Raw genomic sequence first — 25,745 nt, forward strand, 5'->3', positions numbered from 1 at the left:
TAAGACATCAAGGCAGTTACAGCATCCCCTAGATACAAGGGGAGGGATGTGTCAAATAATTTGATACATCCCTGGCCTTGTCCCTGAAAGGAAGCAGTTGAGTGATCCATACCCGTGTTGGTCTCCTAGGCACTGAAAGAAGCAGCAGAAGCCCAGCCATCACTTACTGCTGTTATTGCTTTTGCCTTATTCCCCACTCTCCTTGCTTAGGGTTTTGAAGAATCTTTTGAAGTAGTTGGGAAAAGAGTGTTGTCAGCAATTTGGAAATAGATCGTGACTCTATTTAGTCCATCACTTCACCGTCTCTAGGTCTGATTTTTAAAATTATCAATTAAGATAAAATTATTCTGTATTTTTACTCTGCCCAACCTTTTGTCCCAAGTAATACAGATTTCAGCTGGACTTTAAGAAAAAGAGTCCAAAACACTTATTTAAATGGTAGGATTTACAAAGTTTGTAGCAAGACTGAAGTTCTGCCTTTAAAAGTCATCTATGACAGTATTGCAGTGCCAGAAGCAGAGTACAAAAAATAAAAGTTATTGATGTTGAGAGAAAACAAGGCTACTGAGTCTCCATAAGGCCATAACGGAGGCTTCTTGGAGAGGGTGAGGTTTTGAGTCAACCTTTCAAGATGGCAACATTTGAGATGTGTGGAAAGGTAAGAAGGGCAGAGATTATTCTAGGCGGGGAAGATGTGTTGGGTTAAAGAATAAATTTAGCCTGAACAAAACGTTCCCATGAGGAGAGGTAGGCAAACAAGCCTGGAGGAGATTGGGGTCAGACTCTTGACCTTGGATGGCAGCCCAGGACTTCGAGCATTGTGACTGCGGCCCCAACAGGAAAAAGAAGTGAGCGCCTGAGGCAGCAGAGGCAGAAGCAATGGGAGTGGAGGCTGGAGAAGGGACCGGATGACTCTTGGCAGCAGAAGCTGCACCAGCATGAGGTGGTCTGCCCTTCAGTGGAAGACAGACACAGACCGGCAATAGGAAGGGATCAGAAGCCCAGGCTGATCTGTCAGATCATTGCACAGCCTCAAGGAAGTGCCTAAAGAAAGAGTGGAGAAAAAAGAGTGCAAAAGACTTTGGCGTACACAGTTGACGACCGCTGAGAGGCAGATGTTGAGTCTAAACAGTATCTATGACCTTGACCTTCAGACTACCTGTGTCAAGTAGTGGGAGCTATAGAAGGTTTTTGAGCAGGGACATGGCAAGCTAAGAGTGGTCCTTTAAGATTCACCCTGTGGGTAAGCCAGTGAGTGACATATATACTCTGAACCAATGAGATCTGTCATCACAAACTGCGCTGTGACCACCACGTACCAGAGATGTTGAAAGTAGTTTTCTATCTGGGTACAGTGCAGGGGGTGTAGGGGTGTCTTCACAACAATCTGATGAAATGATTAGAATCAATATTATTCTTCCCTCTTGGCCAAGGGGGAAAATGTGAAATTGACAGTGTAAGTAGCTTGTCTAGAGTAATAATTCAAATTAGTGTCAGAGCAGGGAGTAAAACTCTTTAGTTCCCAATCTCTTTTCATTAAGCTGTGATTATGGTTAAGTGTAGTCTGGGGCCTGTCAGTTTAAAGGGTGTCTCACAGGCTGCTGGTGGAGCCAGATGATCCTTGGTCAGAGGGACCCACCTTTCAGTCCTTGTGTGTTGTGGAGCCCACAGGTGCCCCTTTACCTGCAGAGACCTGAAACTTCAAGTAAAGACCAGAGGTTGCACCTGCAGCCAAGTCCACACACCTGTCATGATGATAATTCAACTTTTTATTTTAAAATACCTTTTGTGGAGAGTGGCCCCAGGAGCTCATAATTATAGCTGAAAAAAGATCTTATAGGCACATAATTTCTCACACATGGTAGCCCCATCATTTCATAAAAACTGAAGATCTGAGATCCAGAGAGGTCAAGTGACTCGTGTAAGAGTACACAGCCACTCGCTGGTGGATCCAAGACTAGAATCTGGGTCTTCTATTTTAAGTTGTGGCTTCAATAATGAGCCTTTAAAACTTCAGATTATCCTGTGAGAAGGTTTGAAAAGTCGGAGAATGAATCCGGAATCATTCTTTATTGATATCTTAAATTTCCCTCAGTCTAATAGCATTCTATGTGGCTGCAAGTTCTAATACAAACAAAAAACATTATCATTTTCTGACTGATTGGCTCAAATCAGTCTCGTAGAAGAAGAGCTAGTCACACAGAGCAACAAACAGTAATAGATGGCCGGAAACAATCAACTGTCCCCTGACCTGACCTGACCTTCCTTAGGGTACTCTCAAAAGTCCTTGAGGTCAAATCATGGCATTTTATGTTTCTCTATGACCTTAATGCTGAGTTTATAGGAGATACTCAGTAAACACGAACTTATCAATTGAGGAGGAGAAAACCACTCTGAGTAACCCAGTGCTGGAAAACAGTTATATAGAGTAATCCAGCCTGGTCCAAAGGCTGGCTTCCCAAAGCTATGAGCTGCAAGCTGACAACAGCGGCGGTAAATGCAGGAGGTTAACCATCTCTCCTGATGACTGCGTGGTTTGGTAAATAAACTTGTGAGTGGAACGTGAGGATGCATTATGAGGATGCAAAACTTGGGAGTTTTCAAGAACTTCCAAATTCATTTTGAATCATTGTAATAGCCTGAGACAAAGCAGGGCTGGTGGTCCTCTAATCGTTATCATGGGATAGTGTCCGAACATAAAGTTCCTCTCCAAGTCTCCTTGAGAGACAGCATTCACGCACAGGTGAGTTTGAATGGAGCCAGAAGAAGAGCTTTTATAACTTTAACATCTGTTAACAGATGTGTCTGAGGTGAGCTTTGAGTTGCTAGTGAGGCCACATCTTAGAGAAGGTCAGTTCTTAAAGACAGAACTTCAGGTAAAGAGCATTTAAATGGGACTCTGCTGATTTAATTAACTTGGGGGAGAAAGTCACTGTGTTTGTTTTTGTGTTACTGCTTTCAGTGACCCTTGAGAAGGGTCACTCATGGGCCATTACCAAGGGGTCAGTCCTGATACACGTCAGCCCCATGAGGACAGTCAGACCTTAGAAGGGACGGTGAAGACAGGAGAGGTATAGCAGTGCCATGCCAATTTCATTCTGCTTCCTTGTGCTCTGGCTTCCCTGGTCAAAATCCCAGGTAAGTCAAAATGCTTTAGACTTGGAGTCATAAAGCCTGGGTTTGCTGCCACTGGCCAGCTTTGACTTTTGGGAAAAAGTCCTAACCTTTCTGTCCATCAGGTACCTCCTCGGTAAAATGGGCATAATATCCATTTCAGATGTTAGTTGTAAGGATTAAATGAGATAACGGGTAAAGAATGCCTACTCGGGGAGCAGCAGTGTAGGAAAACTTAAGCATTTATTATCACTAATTGTCACTGTAACCCTTCGAGGGTGGGCTCACTTTGGAGATAAGGAAACTGACGCTTAGAACAGCTAGCAAATGCAGCATCTCGGATTCAAACCCACATCTCCCAGACTCCTACATCCATGTCCTTAACTGGTATATAATATTGTCTCCTTGACACTTGATACATTGTTTAAAACTCTCCATTCTTCCCCAGAGGAAGGACATTTATCCCACATGATTCTCAGCATTCAACATAGTCTCTTTCATGGTAAAAATTATATCACATTTATGAATATTCCAGCAGAGTGCCTGATATGTTTTGGCATTCTGAATTTTCCTTCCTTCCCCTTCTCTTTCCTTCTCTGTCTCCCCCTCTTTCTTCTTCTACTACTTTAATGCACCTAGCTCTTAAACTGTCATTATGTCTATGTATTTCTACAGAACACAGGGACATTGTGGCTCCAGCAAAGAGAGTAATTAAAAAATATGGAGGAACTCTCATCCCACAGTAGAGGTGGTGATTCTGCAATTCATTTTCAAGTCATATCCATACATCCAGTTTGGTGCTTTAACACACACAGACACACACACACAAATTGTATCTTGGAAAAGAAGTCCTCTAGTTTTTAGAACAATGGAGCTATTCCCCAACACTCTTTGTCTCCTTCAAGGTTCTCCTAAGGCTAGTCCTAAGCTATCCTACTAATTCCATGTAAGGTAACCTTTTACACTATTTCTGATTCACTTTGTTTCTCCAGCGGAAATCTTTGGTTCTGCATCCTTGTGTCTCTGCCTTTTTCTTTTGACTCGTCTAGCAAGCTGGGATTTATGATCGACGTAACCTTGCACAGGCTATCAAAGATGTAGGTGTATTTACCATCCTCTCTCTCCCAGTGCTCCTACACACCTTTCATTTCTCTGTGAGGGCACTTCCACCACTGGTAAGAACTTCAAGAAAGTCTCCATTCAAGGGGCTCCTGGAACACTTCAGCAAACACAAATCAGATTTTCAACAGCTAAATTATGTCTTTCCAATGTTCAGTCACTGATATATACCAGAGGCAAGTTTATAATAGATTTTGGGTCCCATACCTAGAGGAAAGATTCATTTCAGCACACTGTTTTTTTTTTTTTAATCCATAGTAAAAAACCTACTGTTTTGAAATCCTGTCTTAAGAAAACTGCCCATTTGCACTTCAGCTTATAAGAAAGATTGTTAACGAATGTTGATTTATAATAAAAAACATACAGACAATAAATTCTATTCATAGGGGAAAAACAAAACAAATGAATTAGCTACCACAATTTTTTTTGTGTGAATGCTTTTCAAGAAGGAAGAGAACAAATGTAAGATATTTCTAGCTTCACAGAAATATGTTTCACACCCAGAAACATTGCATCTTGTCCAGATGCCTCATTTTACAAATGCAAGTGAGGTCCTGAGAAGGTAACAGATATGACAAAAGCCACCTAGCCATTGAGTGACACTTCTTATTCAAGTGGACAAGTCCACCTGGGATGAAAAATAAACACCGTGGTTTATCCTTTGGTTACTATTTGCAAAGCGATTGCTCTGGAAATAGAGCCCTTGCTCATATGGTTGCAAGTTTTCTTACACCTAACCAATCATGGGTACTAAAGGGGTCACTTTAATGCTATTTACCCAAAGTTCAGTGAGTCACTACTCATCTCATGGATGTCAATCTTACACGGTTGTAGTTTGAGGTCTCCAGGTATTGCTCCTAAATTCATCTGCCTGCACCATTTTCCTTTTGGTAACTACTGACCTGACCCTCAAGGGTCAATTCCAAGTGTCCTTGCACTGCCATTGCTCACGGTCCCCTCCATCAGAGCCCTGCTGTCTATGCCAAGGATGCTTCCATGTTAATGTGTACATGCCTTTCTCCTCTCTGAGCTGCCCTTTGTCACTGAGAACCACTGGAGCACAACTTGTGAACTCAAGTTTCTGGTACATCTACTTCACTCTTCAGCTCTTTTTGCTTCCCTTTCACAAGACAGACTATATTGTTGTGATTACAATGGTTTATATGATTCAGTCCTGTTGAGAGACTTCCTGGTCATCCTGGAATTTCAATTCCAGATTCTCAAGAAAGAAAATCAGACTGACCTATCTTGAGTAGAATGTCCTATCCAGGTCCAATCAGCCATGGCTGGGATTATAGAATACAAGTATATCTGCAGGGCATCAGCCCCTAGGGGATGGCGGTAAATCTGAAAGAAGGGGAAAAGACCGGTGGACTGAACAGATAGCCAATGGGTCCACTATGGAACCCCCTACCTGAGTCAGATACCATGATGCCCATCCCAGTTCTTTTCCACTTTTTCTACACAAATATTTTTCTCCATGTGAATCAAAGAATGTGAGTGAATATATGTGTGCTGCCTATTTTACCAACTTATCAGACATTCCTCAACATTTCTGAATCCCAGGAATGAGCTGACCTTTGGCTCAAGCTTACATAAATTAGCCTCCCAATATTTAAAATAATAGCTGAATAGTTCACCCAGAAAGCCTCATCCAATATAATAACGGGTATTGGACTAACTTGCACTGTTTAGCTCTCTTGCTTATCAGAGAAAATATCCAAAGCCAATACACATTGTATGTTAGGTAATGAAAATTATCCTATAGTCATAGTTTCTCCACTCTGCAAAATCTACCCTGAGATTCTTAGTCTTTGAACCATACATTTGAACCACAGCTTCTCCTCATATCCAAATACTTCAAAAATCCAAGTATAATTTTAAACATCAGAGTGTAATTATCTGCAAATTAATTCTCCTGTGGGTTTACTGGGAGAACATCTTAACTCGTTTTCATAGTGCCAGAGAAGAGGAAATCTTTTATCTCAAAATTCAGATGTCCATAATAACTGTATATTTCACTTTTTATTTGAGGCAGAACTTTTTCAGTCTACCCAACCCAGAGAGTGTGTGTGGGGCTGTGTAGCTCCAGAACAACAATGTTTTTGCCGCGGGTGCTGGGTTCTGGCTTTCAATGTGGACTATGCAGGCCAAATCGACTCTCCAAGAGAAGAACAATTTGGAGAGAAATTCATCTCATTTATTGTAAAACATGAAAATGCAATTATGTAATTTGCAATTAAAATGAGCCTTTCAGTCTTTAAATTTAAATTGCTTAATCACTTAGCTTGGTGCTTACACATTGCCTTACACATTTTGTATTTCCTGTGATTGTGTCTCTTCTTCCCAGTGATGGCAGAGACCCTGCATTAAACTTTCCAAATCTTCCACAGCTATTTTTGTGGTACCTTACACATAGTAACATCTATTGCCTATTGACTGAAACACAAAGCACTTAACATTTTAATTGCATTTTTTAGATTAAATTGAATCTTCCAACCAAACACTGAAGGGCACAAGCACAATGCTATTTACCATTCCTTATTTCGTGGGAGTCTAGTTTGAATTTTGAATGATCTTTATAAAATGCTAAACCTCCATCTTTCTACAACATTTAAAATATTTTAAGTAAAATAGAAGACAAAATTATGCCATGCCTCAGGTAAAATTTGCCATCAGCAATCATAGGTTCTGTCACCAGCTTCACCTGAATTTATCCCTGCCTCTGAAACAATTTTCCCTAATCAGAACAATCTTCTAAGAGGATAAGTAGCATCTCCTGCTGAGAGATACTGATCAGGATTCTTCTGGTAAATGCTATTAAGGTAAACACTTGGTAGAGACTATGTCACTGAAACTCTCGTTATCTGCTCAGGGACATTCTCGTCTTGGGTCTTTAATCATCACAGAGCAACCTGGACCAGGTCACAGTCTAAGGCAAGAGTCAGAAGGAAGAACCAGTGTCTTCCCTCTACAACATCGTTGGAACATTCTTAGAAGTTACTGAGGATGCATCTACCTACTCAACTTCTCCCTTTTTTTTTTTTCTTTTTTTTTTCTGAGCAGAAGAATGAGTGCCAGGGAAGAGCCCAGCGTTCTTCTGCGAAGCAGAGGTGGGAAAGATGAGAGGGCCATTGCTACCAGGGCATATCTTGCACTGAATGTACCCCTAATACGTGAAGTAGATGTCAGCACAAGTAACTGATCATTATGTGGGTCATCAATGACTGCAGCCTACGTCACTTAACAGAGACCTCTGAAACTTGCTGCCTTTCTTCATCTATTACTAATCCTTTCCCAAGACAGCTATTTCTTTGTCCAGTCCTTCCTTATAGAATACTTTTAAAAAATATGCTTATAAAGAAATCTACCCTTCAAGCTCCAGTAAGCATCCCATCTTTTCCACAGCATTTTCAATAATTAAAAGAATTGAAAGAAATATGGAAACAAAGTGTCAGTCAACAGATGAATGGATTTTTTAAAATGTGGTATTTGTGTACAATGGAATATTATTTAGCCATGGAAAAGAAGGAAATCCTCCATTTGCAACCACGTGGATGAACTGGAGGACATTATGCCCCGTGAAATAAGCCAGACACAGAAAGACAAATTCTGCATGATCTCATACGTAGAATCTAAAAAAAGATGAACTCAGAGAAGCAGAGAGTAGAATGGTGGTTTCCAGGGCCTGGCAGGACGGTGAGGGAAATGGGAAGGTGTTGGTCAAAAGATACAAACTTTCAGACGTAATACGAGTTAGTTCTGGGGATCTAGTGTACAGCATGGTGACTATAGTTAGTAATCCTTGAAATTAGCTAAGAGAGTAGATCTTAGGTGTTCTCATCACAGACACACACACACACACACACACAAAGGTAACTATGTGAGGGAATGGATGTGTTAATTAGCTTGATTGTGGTAATCACTTCACAATGCATACGTATATCAGAACATCACTTTGTACACCTTAAATATATGCGTTTTACTTGTCGATTAGGGTTTACTCTAGAGCTTTACCCCTAGTATTTAGGAAATAAATATTTACATACTTATAAAATGTCTAATTAATAGAGATACATACACATATGCTTTACTAAGACTAAAAACAATAAAACACCTTAATACATAGAATGCAAATGCATGTTCTCTCAAAATCTTTTTCTTGTGGTTACAGTGTACCTTTGCACAAATTTCCCATCATTTCCAGGAACCAAATAAAGTTTTTTTCCTAGAATTTTGGACCATTTTTAATACAGTGGAAAGTTAGAGATAAGATTCATTTTTAGAAAACTGAAATATTGCTTTGCCACAAGCAGACATCCCAAGAAGTCTTGCTCCTGTGTTGTTCATATGAACAACATTACTTACTGGGACTTCTATAAAGAGAAAAGCCAGGGTAGAATTTTTAGCACAAAAAAAACAGTTGCTCAAGAAATCTCTTACATATGGTAATTACTCAAATCTTTTCAGATTTGAAAAGATTTAAAATAGCCATGTTCTTAACAGGAAAAAGAAAGAGTGATTCAAGAAAAACAATCTGAAATCTTTATTTGTACTTGCAAAGTTAGGGAATTTAGAGTTATTTAGGGGAAAGGGGGGGCTCTGTTTCCTTGTTTTTGTCTGTAAATCTGTCTTCAGCTGGTACACTGTTGAATCACTCTAAATTCCATCTACAGATGATGCAGGGGCCAAGGGCAAGGAGACCAGACTAGATGGAATGGCCAGCAGAGTAGAAAAGATCAAGCAGACCAATCCCAGATCCCAACCCACACATCTGGTAGAATGGAGGGTATCCTCCCATTCATTCATGCATTCACTCATTCATTTATTCCCAATTATCACTGAGTACACAACCAGAGACACTGCTAGGTACTAGGTCTACACCGATAAGTACAAAGACCACCAGCTACTCTAGAAGAGCTTCTAGTTTAGTGAGGCCAGTCAGGCAATAAAATAATCAACAGACAACTGCAAATAAAAACCATATTCAGTTCAGGCCATGAGAAGGTTTCTCCTTATGAGATTATGTAGAGAGGTTTAACTTAGGGCAGTGTGGTTAGAGAACATTTTGCAGAGAAAGTCACAGTTTTTACTGAAAAACGAAAGGAGTCAGTAATATCGGTGGTGATGGTTGGGAGCGTTCCGGGCAGAGAGAGGCAAGAAAGCCTTGCGCTGGAGAAGATGTTAGTGCCTGGGAAACAGAAAGAAGCCAGTGCACTGGGGCATGGAGTCTGAGGGCATGACGTGGAGATGAGGTCAGAGAGGCAGAGGAGAGACAAATTATGTAGTATTTGTTTAAGTCATGTAAGGAGCTTTGATATATTTTTTTTCACAAAGTGAAATGAGAAGCTACTGAAGGTTTTAAGTAAGGGGGAATCATGATTCTATTTATATTTTCAAAAGATTATTGAAGCTCTTGTGCTGAGAACAGAGGGGAAGAGTGGATGCAGGAAGACCTGTTGAGAGCTGTTGCCATCATCAAGGTCTATAGGGGGAAGGAGGGTGGTCTGCGCAAGCGGGTGGCAGTGAGGCCAGAGAGAAATGGATGGGCAGGAGCTATATGTCGAAGGTAGAAACAACAAAACTCAGTGATAAAGCCACCGTGGAGGGTAATAGAGAGGAAAGAATAAAGGATGCTGCTTAGGTTTCTGATTTGATGGTGACACCATTTTTGCCAAGGTGGGGCAAACTAGGTAAGGAATGGGCAGGAGATTTTTTTTTTTTTTTATTAATTAATTTATTTTTGGTTGCATTGGGTCTTCATTGCTGTGCGTGGGCTTTCTCTAGTTGCAGCCAGCGAGGGCTACTCTTCGTTTGGGGTGCGTGGGCTTCTCATTACAGTGGCTTCTCTGGTTGCAGAGCACAGGCTCTGGGTGGGCGGGATTCAGTAGTTGTGGCTCGTGGGCTCATTAGTTGTGGCTCGCCGGCTCTAGAGCACAGGCTCAGTAGTTGTGGCACACTGGCTTAGTTGCTCCACGGCATGTGGAGTCTTCCCACACCAGGGCTCGAATTCCTGTCCTCTGCATTGGCAGGCAGATTCTTAACCACTGCGCCACCAGGGAAGTCCTGAGCAGGAGATTTTGAGGTGAGATTAAATGTCACAATGCTTTTTTTTTTTTTTTTTTTTTTAATTATTTATTTATTTATTTATTTATTTATTTATTTATGGCCGTGTTGGGTCTTCGTTTCTGTGCAAGGGCTTTCTCTAGTTGCGGCAAGCGGGGGGCCACTCTTCATCGCGGTGCGCGGGCCTCTCACTATCGTGGGCCTCTCTTGTTGCGGAGCATAAGCTCCAGACGCGCAGGCTCAGTAGTTGTGGTTCACGGGCCTAGTTGCTCCGCGGCATGTGGGATCTTCCCAGACCAGGGCTCGAACCCGTGTCCCCTGCATTGGCAGGCAGATTCTCAACCACTGCGCCACCAGGGAAGCCCATAATGCTTTTTTTTAATGTTATTTTTATTTTATATTGGAGTATAGTTGATTTACAATGTTGTGTTAGGTTTAGGTGTATAGCAAAGTGATTCAGTTATACATATACATATACCCATTCTTTTTCAGATTCTTTTCCCATATAGGTTATTACAGAATATTGAGTAGAGTTCCCTATGCTATACAGTAGGTCCTTATTGATTATCTATTTTATATATAGCCCTTTTTTATAAACAGAAAAAGCATAATACAGACAAAATTCATGTAAAACTCCTCTCTCTCTCCTTTCCCTCTCTCCCATGCACTTTCTTTCTTTCATACACAATTACCTGTGAAAAACTACACATTTAGAATATTTTGAAACCTGTTCTTCAATTGGCAGCAGGTACCAATGCAGCCATAATCTCTAGCATAAAGGTTTGCAAACTTTCTCAGTTCATTGTGCCCTTGGTGTAATTTTTTCATGGCAGCAACAAGGCCAAAAGAACTAACTAATAGTTTTTTAAGTAGCTTAGTCCAAACAAATTAGTAAGTATTTTTGTTCCAGCAACTTAATAGTCACTTAAGTACACACACACACACACACACACACACACACACACACACATAAATACACACAAACATATACACATAAACTGGAAGAAAAACTTTATTTCATCCTTAAATGACTAGAATTATATACTAATGCATTGGATGTATGTGCCTCTTGGGTACTGCACTGCTCCTCAAACCCTGGAATCAGACTGAACACTGCCACTTTTATATCCTCTTTTATATTCATTCCTGCATGCTACTTGCTTTTTATCACAGCAACTTCAGAACACTCAGCTTCTTAGATATGACATCATTAAAAGGAATGTAGTACAATTTAATGTTGAAACTGTGAAAGTCCTTAAGTTAATAATTTGCTTGTGTCTGACAGATAGTAAGCATTGCTGTGTTTTCCTTGAAAATTTAAAATATCCTGCTGTGACCCTGTGAGTTCCCTGAGGTGCCCTGGGGCCCTGTAGTAAGTAGTGTGGGAAATGTGGCTTTCATGGGTTGCAAGAAATTTTATGTAAACCTTAACCCAGGTTCTCAGATTAGGGCAGGCACTAGCTCGGTCCTGATCTTTCCACAGATTATTGTAAAATAGTCATGTAAATAAATGCATTATTTAATCAGTATTCTCAGAGTTTTATGTAAATGAAGTTTTCTCAAAACTGACTTAAACCCATATGTATGCTGAAACTTAAAAAAAAAAGGAAATCAATCTATTTGGAAGTTTTCTAAAATATTCCTCTGAAGTATTTCTGAAATACTTTCTAAATATTTCTCTAAAATACTCCTCTGCTCTCTTAAAGAGAGGCTACCAAATATAAATTAAACTAGTTTGACTCAATATTACCAATACAGACACCACTCCCTGCCTTTGTCTTGTCTGTCATTGTTTCTCCTTGGAACTCTCTCCCCTTAAATCACAGGGAGAAGACCTACAAGTTACCTAGTATATAGCCTCTCCTTTCAAGTAAGAGTCTGCTCACCAACACAATATATTATGGCCTGAGAAGGCACATACGTGGGCTTAGTGAAGAGCAAAATAATAAATTAGGACCAATGAGGCCACACACAATGGCTGAAATCATAAAGCACCAGTTATAGGTCAGGGGATTTGCAATAGGTATCTCAAGTTATCAGAGAAAATATTAGCTTTTCTCATACTTTGGAGTGTATTCTGAAGATCTGATATCACCCATATGTGAACTACAGAGGAACAAGCCCTTTCCTTACACTTACAATAAGATGTAAAATCGGCACAGGTAGGGGCCAGTAGTGAAGAATCCACTTGCACCCACATACTGTTGTTACTCCATTTCATTGTTTATTTGTTTATGCTTCCAAATTTCATTTGAAGGAAGGGTTCAAGAAGCTCCCACCTCCAAAATGTGAATCACTTCCATAAAATGGCATTGGGATAGAATCATACGTGGTACATGATGGATTCAAAACACCAAACTAATGGCAAGAGGTCATGTGGTATGGTTCTGTGCCTCCAAGAAGGCAAACTTTCACAGTACATAGCCAGTCTCTGGGTGGCCTTCTTGCATGCGTTATATAGCTGGCACATGTGGAAGAGTTCATTATAACACGGACTATTCCCACATTAACATGGCTGTCTGGCAGATCAGCTGACAACACTACTTTCATTGGAGGCCTAAGAGTGGTTAACTTACAGCGAGAACATGAGCCATGCTCTTGGACAGAGTGTCACAATGAGTTGTCACCACTGTATTTTAAAATCCACCTGTGATGGTTAATTCTATACGTCAATTTAGTTAGGCTATGGTACATAGTTGTTTGGTCAAACACCAGTTTAGGTGTTGCTGTGAAGGTATTTTTGGATGTGATTAACATTTAAATCAGTAGACTTTGAGTAAAACAGATTACCCTCCATAATGTGGATGGGCCTCATCCAGTAGGCTGAAGGCCTTAAGTGCAAAGACTGAGGTCCCTGCAAGAGAAAGTAATTCTGTCTTAGACTGCCTTTGGATACAATACTGCAACATCAACTCTTCTCTGGGTCACCAGCCAGCCAGGCTGCCATGCAGATTCTGGACTTGCCAGCACCCACAATCACATGAGCCAATTCTTTAAAATAGATAGATGATAGATGGCAGATAGATAGATAGATAGATAGATAGATAGATAGATAGATAGATAGATAGATAATAGATAGATATAGAGATAGAGATACATTTCCTCTTGGTTCTGTTTCTCTGGAGGGCCCTGACTACTTCTAATCTAGCTTCTCTCTCTGGTTAAGTGTGGATCTTCCTTTTCAAGTATAGAAGCTAGATGACCACAAGTCTTTAATACTTGACCTTTAGCAGTCCTACCTCCTGGGTAACTCCATTCCAAAATAGCATAGTATTTATTTAAAGTAAATTAAAAAAAATCAGAACAGTAACACTGCACCTACAGTGCCCTCTAGGATACATAAATATATTAATCCATCCTAAGACAAAGAAAAAAGCTCTTCCAATTTCCAATAATAATGTTACTCATTACATCTCAGATGTAATGAGAAGGCTAATGGACATTTTCATGTTTATGTGGATAGAAAACCGGATCATGCTAGAAAAGATCTACTGTGGCTACCTGAGGAGGGTTTTACCAAAACACAGGTGTTAGGGGCTGAACAGTGTTCCCCCAAAATTTATATATTGAAGCCATAACCCCCATTATTTCAGAATGTGCCTGTATTTGGAGATAGGACCTTTAAAGAGGTGATTAAATTAAAAGGAGACCATTAGAAAGGGCCCTAATCTAATATGACTGATGTCCTTATAAGAAGAGGAAATTTGGACACACAGAGAAACATTAGGGGCGCATGCACCCAGAGGCGAGACCATGCATGAACTCGTGAGAAGGAGGCCGTCTGCAAGCCAAGGAGAGAGGCCTCAGAACAAACCAAACCTGCCAGCACCTTGAGCTCAGACTTCTAGTCTCCAGAACAGTAAGAAAATAAATTTCTGTTGTTTGAGCTACCTGGTCTGTGGTGTTTTTTTATGGCAGCCGAAGCAAACTAATACAATGGAAAATCAAAAGTCCTATTTAAAACTCTACTTCTATAGAGCAAGAAATACTGCTCTTGCTTTTTTTTCCGCACAAAGACTTACGATGTTTTTTCTGATAGAGTCCTGACAGTCTTTTCAGATGGTAGACTATTGAGTCAGATAAATCTGGTCTTTTCATTCTTTGATTACATTTCTTCAGAATAACGAGGAAGAAGAGGAATGTGGAAAGAAGGGGATAATGCCCAGTTCCAAAAAGTTTTGAAGTCACCCACAGAAATGTAGTACATGACACATAGTAGCAGATTGACCAAAGGGAGATGGGGATTATATGGATGAAGAGGAGGGGTGGAAAGAAAAAGTAAAACTAAGAAATTAAGATAAAGGTGGAAAAGGAAAGCAAAAACTCATCACCATTCTAAATCCAGAAGCCTATAAGCATTTGAAAACCTTGAAGTAATTTTGTTTGGTTTTGTGTCAGACCAAGCAGTTGAGGCCATATTTTTTCTTCCCAAAATATAACCATCAGTTTTGTTATGATCTTCAAACCATGTGAGTAAATGGTTGGGTGAAATTCATTTAATCATGTAAGAGTTTATGCTGAAATTTACTTCAGGCAGAAAAGTTAGAAGCACAAGGAATATGTCAAATTCTCCAGTGACTTATGATAAATTCTTAGAGTGTGAAACTACTCCTCTCTGTTGTTTGTAGATAAGGGCTGTTCAAAGTGGTCTGTGCATTTGAGAAATAAAGTGAATGGAATACTTCTCTAAGTAGGGCATATTTCTGACGACTAAGATTAGTACATTATGTCTACTCCAAACTAAGTCAATAATGGATTGTTCCCAGATAAGCACACAAAAATGGGTCATATGTAACTTAGAGCTGAAATAGCAGACATAAATTTACTAAGTTAGCTCCCTACAGAACTGGTCCAAAGAAACACAAAAAACTCCCCAAAGACCCCCAAAATAACTGACTAAGATAGCATGACTTTCATCACGTGATCACATTAAGGTCATTTATAATTGCAGGAAATGACTAACCCATTCATAACTTTTGTGGAACAGCGAAGAGTATAGTATCAAAATTGCAAAATGCTGTTTAACTTTCAAGTTTTTTTTCATGAGCCAAGTGAAAAATTAAGTACTCATCACATGAGAAGAAAATCAAGCTAGAGAATGTCACAAATTTATAGAGAGCTATATTGGAAGATACATCTTGAAAGTGACACAGCTATGACTAATGAGAAAAATCTCTTACGTTTATAACAGTTCTTCATTAAAGATTTTAAACCTTGTGATTTTGTTTTAAACAAAAGTGCTACTGTGTTTTAAAAGGTCTCAGGGAAGTTTGAACAGCAATTTCCAAATTCCAGAGAAATTGAATTCAAACACTATTTTATCTAGAATTGAAATGAGCATATTTTGCCTCCTTCCTAGGAGAATCTAAGACAGTAGGGCCATGCATTTCATTATGTTTTAAACTATAAACATTTGAAAATGCTAGAGCTTTTCTAAGTATATATAAAACTATAAGATGGAAGTTAAAAAAATCATAACCTCCCTCTCATGAAAATGATAATTATAGGTTACTTGAAACTCTTTCAATTAGAATGTATAAGATGCTTATACAGCAAAAGTTGGGGGTGGGCTAGATTCTTGGAGTGGAAGCTGGGCCAGAGATGAAAACAGAAGTGCTCTCTCCTCCCAAGAGAATTGTTCCTTCAGGAAATATTTTGTGTTGTAAAAACATATTCCTAGGGCATTTACTAGTATTGGTGTAGTCAGTAACAAAGAAGAAATCCATTCTCTGGAATGTAAAACCAAGAATTCAGGTGATGAATCAAAATCCTTGCATTGAAGCTCTGTCTCTTTTATTGTGCTCTTTGTTAGTATTCTCACACAGGTTGTTTCACACATTTATGCTTCAATATTTACATTGGCAAGGTAGAAAGTCTCTTGTCTAAATATTTATTAAGCTGAGAAAAAGAAAACGGGACATATAAGATCGCAAAGTTAAAACATGCTACTTTGTTGCAATATTTTAATGCTTTGATTCACCTATAAAATGTCCTCCACCTTATTTAGACCTTGCAGTTCCTCTTTTTTTTTTTTTTACCTCAATAGCAAGGCAAATGTTCCATAAACTCCGATGGAGTAAAGAAACTTCTGTGTCAGGTTCCTGGATTTTCTACTGAATCATGTTTTATCAGATCAAGGCAAACTTGCTTCTCTGGAGTTAGGGATCCTGTTAAAGAAAGTGTAACCAAGTGTTGGCTGGAGGGTTGTGTTCATATATCAAAGCCACAAGGACCACCCGGAGAACACAGGAAAATTCTCTTCACAACTTCTTCACTTAGGATAGGTGCACAGCTTTCATCTCAGATTCATTTGAGACAACCTCTTCAACTCATAAATTTTAGAACAAAAACCAAAATTATATTGTCTTAGTCGAAGTAGACATATTTTCCTGTCAGGATCCCTTTCTCTTCTGTCAAGTTAGGGCTGGAAAGGCCTTTAAATCATCTAGTCCAGTGGTTTCCAAACTTTTTCATGCAAAAGGGCTCTTTTATCAAATGAAGTCTTATCCCAAACGCTGATCTATAAGATGATCTAGAAGTGGCTCTGTCTTGGTTGAGACAGGGAAGGAGGAAGTCTACGCACCCTGTCTCTCATTCCACCTGGAACCACCGTCACGTCTTCAGAACCATAAAAGTCTGTGGAATGTATTTTGAAAGCAACTGATCTCCTCTTTCATTTTCCAGACAAGGAACGTTAATTTGCTCCCATGGTGAGAGGATGAGAGCCCACATCTATTGAACACATCTATTAAACACCTGTGCTCTTTTTATTACACTATCCCTTTTGATTTTTTCCATTGTCCTCTAGTTTTTTATTTCCCACAGCATAATTGAGTTGGTTACCTCTGTGGGTCTGTTCCACACACTTGGGGAACCTGGGCGTAGGGGGAGAGTCACGGTTTGTGGACAAAGTAGAACAGAAAAATGTAAAGTGTAGCTTGTATATAAGAGTTAGCCACCCAAAGGTAAATTATAGAAAGAGGAGACTAAATTAGGGTAGAAGAAACTCAGAACAGCCGTTCTCAAACTTCTGGTTTCACTTCAAGATGGTCAAAGTCATTAAGGACTCCAAAAACTTGTAGTTCATGTAGTTAAACATCTCTTTGATGTTTACTGTTGTAATAAGTAAAACTGAGAAGCGATAAATATCATTTCACGTAAATAAGCAAAAACCAGGCAAAGAGGTAGAACTTACTGCCACCACTCTACTTGCAAAATACAAAAGAAGGTTGTTATTTCATGAAAGAAAAACCAGCAGAAAGATTTCATAGCCTTTGCACATCTTAGTTCCCTAGAACAGGCAAAGTTTCTATGATTCCAACATGGAATTGCTGTGAACAAATACAGTATTGTAAGAAATCTATTTTACTTAGAGAGAAACTAAGCTCTTTAAAAGTTCTTGTAATTTGTTACAATCTGTGATTATTTGGGGTTCTAGGTACTTTCACCATAAGCATCTTTGTGGTAGATACCTTTGCTGGGATCATTTTCACTGCATAACTAATTGCCATAAGGCAATTTTACTGTAAAAGATAAAATAACTGTATGACACTTTGGTTTCCTTCCTCCATTGACCCAGTGCTCCCATTTTTGTATTACATAGATCTGGGACCTCATAATGGTCTCTACAGTGATGAGTAAAGATGGTGGTCTTAAAATAGTAGATAACAACCACGTATGTCAACTTGATAGGAAACACGGTGATAAAACTTACTGGAAGTGCGAAATAAGAGGGTAAAGCCAGATTGCATACCTTACAAGAAAATGATAACATACCAGTTCGCAAATCCTTCAGCTGATTTGAAGGTGCAGAGTTGAACCCACATTTCCCATAGGACTTTGGAACATCCATCAACGGACAGGTGACAACATGCCAAGAACAAACAATATGTAGAGGCTCTCACAACGCAACACCTCAGTTACAAATGTGCATCCTGGTGTTTGGAAACTGATACCTCTCTTAATGAAGAACTTTTAACAACAAAGAAAAAGTGTGATGCTGAACAAGGAGATGAATCAACAGCAAAAAAAAAAAGTAGAAAATACTATAAATGAACAAAAAGACTTGGAAGACAAGTGCTTAGGTTCAACCCACAAAATAAAATCAGTTATTTGCACAGTATTGCCATGAGTCTACACACATTTTAAGTGTATTTTGTATTTTGCAGCAAAGTCTTTTTAACTTTGTTATTCACTTTTCATGTTCCAGTATGTCTTTTTTAATGTCCCTCTTTTATTTTTCGTTATTTTATCTTTTACAGCAAAAAATGTCTACAGCAAAGATGCTATGGCAAAAATAGAAGACCGGATCATTCTTATGTGCTCCATGCCAGGCATGTTAAATTCCATAGTCATCTTTAGAGTGACTTAGGAATCTGCCCACTGTAGTCTCTGAACGTCAAACCTTCTACCATTCTCTTTCCTTTCGAAAATGAGTTGCATGCTGAGCTGATCCACTTGCCACCATTCTCCTAATATTTCCTTTGTGTGCTCCCCACAGCAAACTCTCAAAGCTGTACAAAGACAGGTGCCCGCAGAACAACCCAGGTCTCTGCAGGGCACAAGGATGAACAACTCAGCCCAGGAATGCTGGACCCATACACACACACACACACACACACACGCACACACTCACACACACCAGACTTAGCCTCAGGATGTTTTTGTTTTGTGAAAAGGATGCTTTCCAAAATTTCACTCTCTTCAGGAGAATAGCCGTAATGCATTTTAAAATCTGAAATGTAGCCATATTTTTTTCTGCACTAATGCCTAAGAAAATGATAAATATAAGGAATGACACTGTATTAGAAATTCAACTCATACAACTCTAGGTAAGAAAAAATCAATCATGTGAAACCATACACATTTTTCAAATTTTCCTTTTCAATGCACTGCAAATAATACATCTTCAGTATATTACAAATAATACCTTGTTAGGGGAAATAAAAAGAAGAGAAGAAAAATAAAAGCAGGCGTAGGAGAAACTGCATACATAAAAACTTTTTAAGAATACAATCATTTCTCTTGCTTCTACCCTCTCTTTGTAAAACCCAATCAGCCAATAAAAAAAAAATGATCTTAAAGTTGAAAGAAAGTTATGAGAAGTATCTCTATGATTACTTTTGAAGTTTCCAGCCTCCAGTACTCATTTCTATGATTTGAATGTTACTGTGACAGATACAACATTAACATTTGCAGAATCTGATAGAGATACCAAGAGTGAAATAACGCAACTGTGCACAAATAGAATGTCCCCACAAGAGGAACGCGTCAGGTGAATAGTGACATATACCAGAATACTGCTGGCATTTCAGGACTCGTGTAATATGGAAAAACTAGTGAGGCATACAGGAAAAAAATAGGTTAGGTGAATGTGTCCTAGAGAAATGCTAGTCTGGAAAATTTACATTCCCCTTTTCATTTTTCTAAACTAACAATACACGGTGTGGTTTGACTGGAAAAATGTGTGTGCATATTTTTAATAGGAGGCACTGGTCTGCCATGTAAATGACCCATCAGGTAACACAGAAAAAAGGATCAGCTATAGAGTTAAAATGACCTCATGGAGGCTGACACAAGACAGAGGTGAGAATTCGCTGAGTTCTGTTATTGGTGCCCACTGAGTACTAGCAGAACCCTCTCCCCTCCCTGGTTAGTGCCCACAGCAACGGCCCCTGAATGGTCTTTCTGGGGGCTATTTAAGCAACTGAGAAAATGTGAGTATAAATACATTAAACCTGACGGGAGGGCAGGGAGGCAAAGAACTTGTGTGCTAATCTCAAACTGAGTAGTTCTAGCCATGTGGCCTTGGGCAAGTCTGTGAACCTCCTTATTTTATCTGTGATAATAATACACCCAGGAGCATCGAGATAAAGCACAGGATGTAAAGTCTTTCTTTCCGAGATGCCAATCTCCTAACGTCCCTTTCTTCTCTAAGGGCTATCTGGTCTTCTCTGGGCATCGATCCAGTGACATGTTTGTTTGCACACCAAGTTTCACAGGTTTTTATAGAATTTTATTAGAATCCTTAACCAAGACTTATAACAAGTAAAAGGATCTGCTTCATAAATATAAAGCTAATATAGAGTCCTCATATTTAAGATTCACTCTAGTACATTTTCATGGGCTACTAGAAAAGTCTGAGTGTTTAGCTGTTTTTCAGAGAGAATTGATCAATGTTCTCTCTCCGGAGTCATGGGGACATGACTGGGACCTAAGGACCTAATTTCTCTTGACTTCCCATTCTGTTTTCTTTTTAGATAGTTTTTCCCTCTTCTGGCTCCAGAGGGCTTTCCTCTTCTCTTTGACAAATACTTTTAACAGCACTCAGCCCTTGAGGTGTGTGTGTGTGTGTGTGTGTTTGGGCCAGCAACTGTATTCTCTTTTATTTTTTCTGTATAGCTTATGAAGTTTCCATTTTTTGTCTTGTAACCATTTATGTGAGTTTCTGTTCTCAGCTTGCAAATAACTCTTGCGCTTGGCTCACCGTTTCTATTGTGAAGCATGAAACTCACTTGCCCTGGAGTTATACACACAGTCATAGATCTGCCTCAATCTGCACCAAAACCTGCCCTCTGGAGAACGGAATGCTTCTGGGGGTTTTTTCCCAAGTAATTCTTGGCAGAGCTGAAGGCTCTAGTTGTCCCTAAAGAAATCCTGTTGTCTGGGCTTCCTGGCAAAGGGCCTCTGTGTAAAGCACACCCTCCAGGAAACAAACCTGCTCTGCTAGAACTTTCTGGTTTCATTGGTTTCAAACATCCCTCTCACAGCTCAGAGACAGAAGCAATAGGGCTACTTTGGGAAGCTGCTCTTTTTATCTCATACTCTCTCCTATCTGGGCATTGTTTATAAAATAACGCTGAAATTTATAAAATGCTGTAATATTTGAGTTATTTTTAATCTACCATTGGTTGTGTAGCAATAAAAATACAGGCAGTGATGAGGCAACATTCAATAAAACAGCATTTTACTGCTATAGAACTAGCCAATGGGAGCCTTCCTCTGAAGTCTGTAACTCTAGGGAACCAACAACAAAGTACACCAAGGAAACTCCGGTTTTTACACAATTCCTCTTCCTTAATTAATTAAAATGTGATTTTTAGGCTGTCTGATAAATAGGCAACATTACATAAGACTGAGGGGAAAAAAACACCTGGAAGCTACTACTACCATAATTTGTATTTATTCCCTAATATGGTGAGCATACTGTTTCTGGTCTTGCTTTTTTTTCCACTTAATTTACCCCCAAAATATTTTCCACGTTTCTGTGAAGTCTTTACAATTGTCACGTTTAATAGTAACACAACTGTTTTTCTCACTTCAGGAATGGGATTCCCTTTTGTGACTCCATTTTTGAGTTACTCTAGTTAATATACAACTGTGAGTTCTCTCTCTGATGTATTAAGCAAAGAAGAATTGTTATTTTATTCAGTCTATAGCTTTGATGAAGACTTAGAAGCACAGACCAAAAAACAAACAAACAACAATGGAGCAATGGCAGAGAGCTCTAAAGGATTTATTTTAGCAGTATGCCCACTACCACAGAATCCCTTCCTGGTGTTTCAAGACGGCAATACCACACTGACACATTTGTATTCTCGGAGATGATTACAGAGTTCCTGGCCTCCAAAAGAGTAGCAAAAAATGACCGTGGTTCAGCCCTAGAGTGCCTAACAAAGACTAACACTTGTGAGGGAAACTGAAGGAGCCATAGTGTTTGTCTTTCAAAACTTACCTAAATTCGAATCAAGACGCTTGAAGTATTAACTTCATTGATATTTCAGCAGAGCTAATTTCTGTTGCTAAGCTTCCAATGGTGTGTTACATGATAGGAGACCCGCTAAGATGGTTCAACCAGTATCCTCTGACAGCCCAGTCGAGGAATCCATCGGTCCGGCTCCCGCGAGAGTGAGGGGCGGGGCAGCGCGCACTCGCGCGTGCGTGAGCCGGCGCGCGAGAAAGGGCCCGGTCGCGCTGAGGCTCGAGCGGCCGTCGCCATTTTGCAGGGTTCTCTCTGACGCGGGAGCCGCCGCCGCCGCCGCCGCAGCCACCCGGAGGCTCTTGTCAGGATGGTGAAGCTTTTCGTTGGAAACCTGCCCTGGGAGGCCACAGAGCAGGAGATCCGCTCACTCTTCGAGCAGTATGGGAAGGTGCTGGAGTGTGACATCATTAAGAACTACGGCTTTGTGCACATAGAGGACAAGACGGCGGCCGAGGATGCCATACGCAACCTGCACCACTACAAGCTGCACGGGGTGAACATCAACGTGGAAGTCAGCAAGAGTAAGAGCAAAGCTTCAACCAAGTTGCATGTAGGCAACATCAGTCCTACTTGTACCAACCAAGAGCTTCGGGCCAAGTTTGAGGAGTATGGTCCAGTCATCGAATGTGACATCGTGAAAGATTATGCTTTCGTACACATGGAGCGGGCAGAGGATGCAGTGGAGGCCATCAGGGGCCTTGACAACACAGAGTTTCAAGGCAAACGAATGCACGTGCAGTTGTCCACCAGCCGGCTTCGGACTGCCCCTGGGATGGGAGACCAGAGTGGCTGCTATCGGTGTGGGAAGGAGGGGCACTGGTCCAAAGAGTGTCCGGTAGAGCGTACGGGTCGTGTGGCGGACTTGACCGAGCAGTATAACGAACAGTATGGAACAGTACGCACACCTTACACCATGGGCTACGGGGAATCCATGTATTACAACGACGCGTATGGAGCGCTCGACTACTATAAGCCTTACCCAGTCCGTTCTTACGAGGCAGTGGCAGCAGCAGCAGCAGCTTCCGCGTACAACTACGCAGAGCAGACCGGGTCCCTTCTGCCTCAAGTCCAGAGCATAGCTGTGACCAGTCACCTCAACTCCACTTCTGTTGATCCCTACGACAGACACCTGTGGCCCAACTCAGGCGCTGCTGCCGCTGCCTCCTATTACGGAAGGGACAGGAGCCCCCTGCGTCGTGCTGCAGCTGTGCTCCCCACAGTTGGAGAGGGCTACGGTTATGGGCCAGAGAGTGAACTGTCTCAGGCTTCAGCAGCTGCACGGAACTCTCTGTATGACGTGGCCCGGTATGAGCGGAAGCAGTATGTGCACCGAGCACGGTACTCAGCCTTTTAAAAACTGGAGGTAGGATAACTGCGGACTGAACCCTCGGGCTGCGGTCGTATACGAGAACTTGCTCCGCGCGGTCCCCTTTGCCGAGATGTTTCCATTGCTTCATGTTTTAGTAAACAAAGGAGTTTGTGACCAACTATGTTTTCTTTCTTAATTCTTCTAAGTTGACTTTTCTTTCCTCCTGATACTAGTCTCTGTAGCCTTTCACTCTATTCCTTATGTTCTCAGCCTCTGAGCAGCCCTAGGTAAGGATTATGCTGGCATCCCCTTTTTCCTGTACAGTGGAATCCCTCTTATCTTGCTTTCCTTAGGAGTTGAACCCTTCTCCCTGTTTACCTGCAACATCTCCTTTCCCTTTAAAATGACCATGTAGTGGCAAGCAGCCTTTTACTCTTCTCTGTTAGCTCTGGACTCTAACATTGAAGCTAATCTTCTGAAATTGCTAGGACCGTTGGGGTTTTGGTGGTTGTTGTTTTGTTTGTTTTGTTTTTTTATGTCTGACCTGTGATCATGGTACAGCATTAGCTGAAATTTAGCCTTGTTTTACTCCACTTCTCCCCCTTTTTTTTTTTATTTAATATTTTGACAAATAAACGTTTCTAACACTTAAGTAAAAAAAAAAAAAGGAATCCATCATCACCCACATAAGTTTTTCAGCATGGCCATTTTCCTGGGTGTAACAGTGCAGGCAAAGTTCCCTTCCCATCATCCTCAACATGAACTGCAGACACATTGAATGCAGACACATTGTTAGGAAGGCTGGTACTGCTAATCCATGGAGTAAATAAATGATACAGTCTGTCATTTTTGCAGCAAGATTTTGTACTGGCTTAGAGAATATTTGGAAACATTTTCAAGTCTTCAACACAGTCAAGAATTCTTCCCCTAAAAACATAGTTCCAAGAATTTCTCCTCTAAGTCTATAGAAAAATATTAAATCTAAATATTAATATCTAAAATATGACACAAATGAACTTATCTACAAAACAGAAACAGACTCACAGACATAGAGAACAGACGTATGGTTGCCAAGGTGGAGGAGGGGAGGGAGAGGGATGGACTGGGAGTTTGGTGTTAGCAGATGCAAACTAGTATATACAGAATGGATGAACAACAAGGTCCTACTGTATAGCACAGGGAACAATATTCAATATCCTGTGATAAACCATAATGGAAAAGAATATATGTATATATATAACTGAATCACTTTGCTATACAGCAAAAATTAACACAACATTGTAAATCAACTGTAAATCAATAATAAAAGAAAAATATTAATTTGAGGTGGCTAAAAGAGTTAAAAGTAAAATAAAATGATAAAGTCATTTAAAAAATCTAAAAGGAATTATGTACAAATGTTTACCTGATATTTGGATAGAGAAAGACTGTTTATGTTTTACGTAAGGGAAAAAATCATATGGAAAAACTATCAATGGATTTAACTCCATAAATATTAAAACTTTTATATTTCAACATTGTGGACAAAACTAAAAGTCCATCAAAAAGCTGGTAAAATATTTGCAACCAAATGACATTGTTAATAACCTTAACTATAAATAGGTAATGAAATAAAAATAGCAATGATAATTCAATAATTGAATACATAAAGATAATAAACAGAAAATTTATGAAAGAATAGGACCAAAAATCTCACCAAAAAAATGAGGATCAAATCAACTTCTATTTCCCAGGAGATGGAGTAGATAGTATTTTCCCTATTCCTCGACTAAGTACAAATGAAAACACTGAACATTCTATATGAGACAAATATAAGAAGTCTATGGAAGGTGAACAGAAGAAAGACTCACTAGAGACCTGAGGATCCAAGGGACAAAATAGTGGTGAGTTCTCTGGGGTTTTTTGTCTTTTTCCCTCATATATCACAGAGCTGAAGAAACTAGCAACCCAGAAATGTCAACAGATGCAGACAAATGAAGCCCCAACAAAAGCCCTCTCTCCCTAGCCAAAGGACCAAGAAAGGGGCAGCCTAACAAAAAAGAGAAGTTTTAGATAATAATCGTTCCATCGTAAGCATCACAGAAAACACACACACACACACACACACACACACATACACACAAACATACAAAACCAAAAAAACAAAACCGTCTGGTTCCACCCTGCCCACACCAGCAAAGGCCTAGTGGAGAGTCTAGACTTCCATTCCCACCTGGCAGTCATGAAGTATCCCTTCCACTCCCCAGGTGGGGTGTTGTCTGAGGATACCCAGTTGTCAGAGCTTTCATCATTGCCCAGGGAGTGTGGACAGCCTCCCTGTGTGGGTTTAGTGGTGGTCTTATAAGGAGCAGTTGCAAGGCACTCCTACATCGGCCA

At 40.1% G+C, this 25,745-nt stretch overlaps 1 long non-coding RNA gene and 1 pseudogene across 2 annotated transcripts in view; both read left to right on the forward strand.

Moving 5' to 3' along the window:
* The window catches only part of LOC309658006 (RNA-binding protein 4B pseudogene), a 44,691-nt pseudogene extending 19,205 nt beyond the window's left edge, over window positions 1-25,486 (forward strand). Inside the window, exon 1 of the transcript in view lies at window positions 1-25,486. This exon is cut by the window's left edge and continues 19,205 nt beyond it. The product of the transcript in view is annotated as an RNA-binding protein 4B pseudogene (transcript).
* The window catches only part of LOC309657937, a 1,158,638-nt gene that overhangs the window by 545,595 nt on the left and 587,298 nt on the right, over window positions 1-25,745 (forward strand). The gene's annotated exons all lie outside the window — the stretch shown is intronic.

The sequence above is a fragment of the Balaenoptera physalus genome (genome assembly GCF_965194825.1).
Source record: "Balaenoptera physalus genome assembly, chromosome: 3".
NCBI lineage: Eukaryota > Metazoa > Chordata > Mammalia > Artiodactyla > Balaenopteridae > Balaenoptera > Balaenoptera physalus.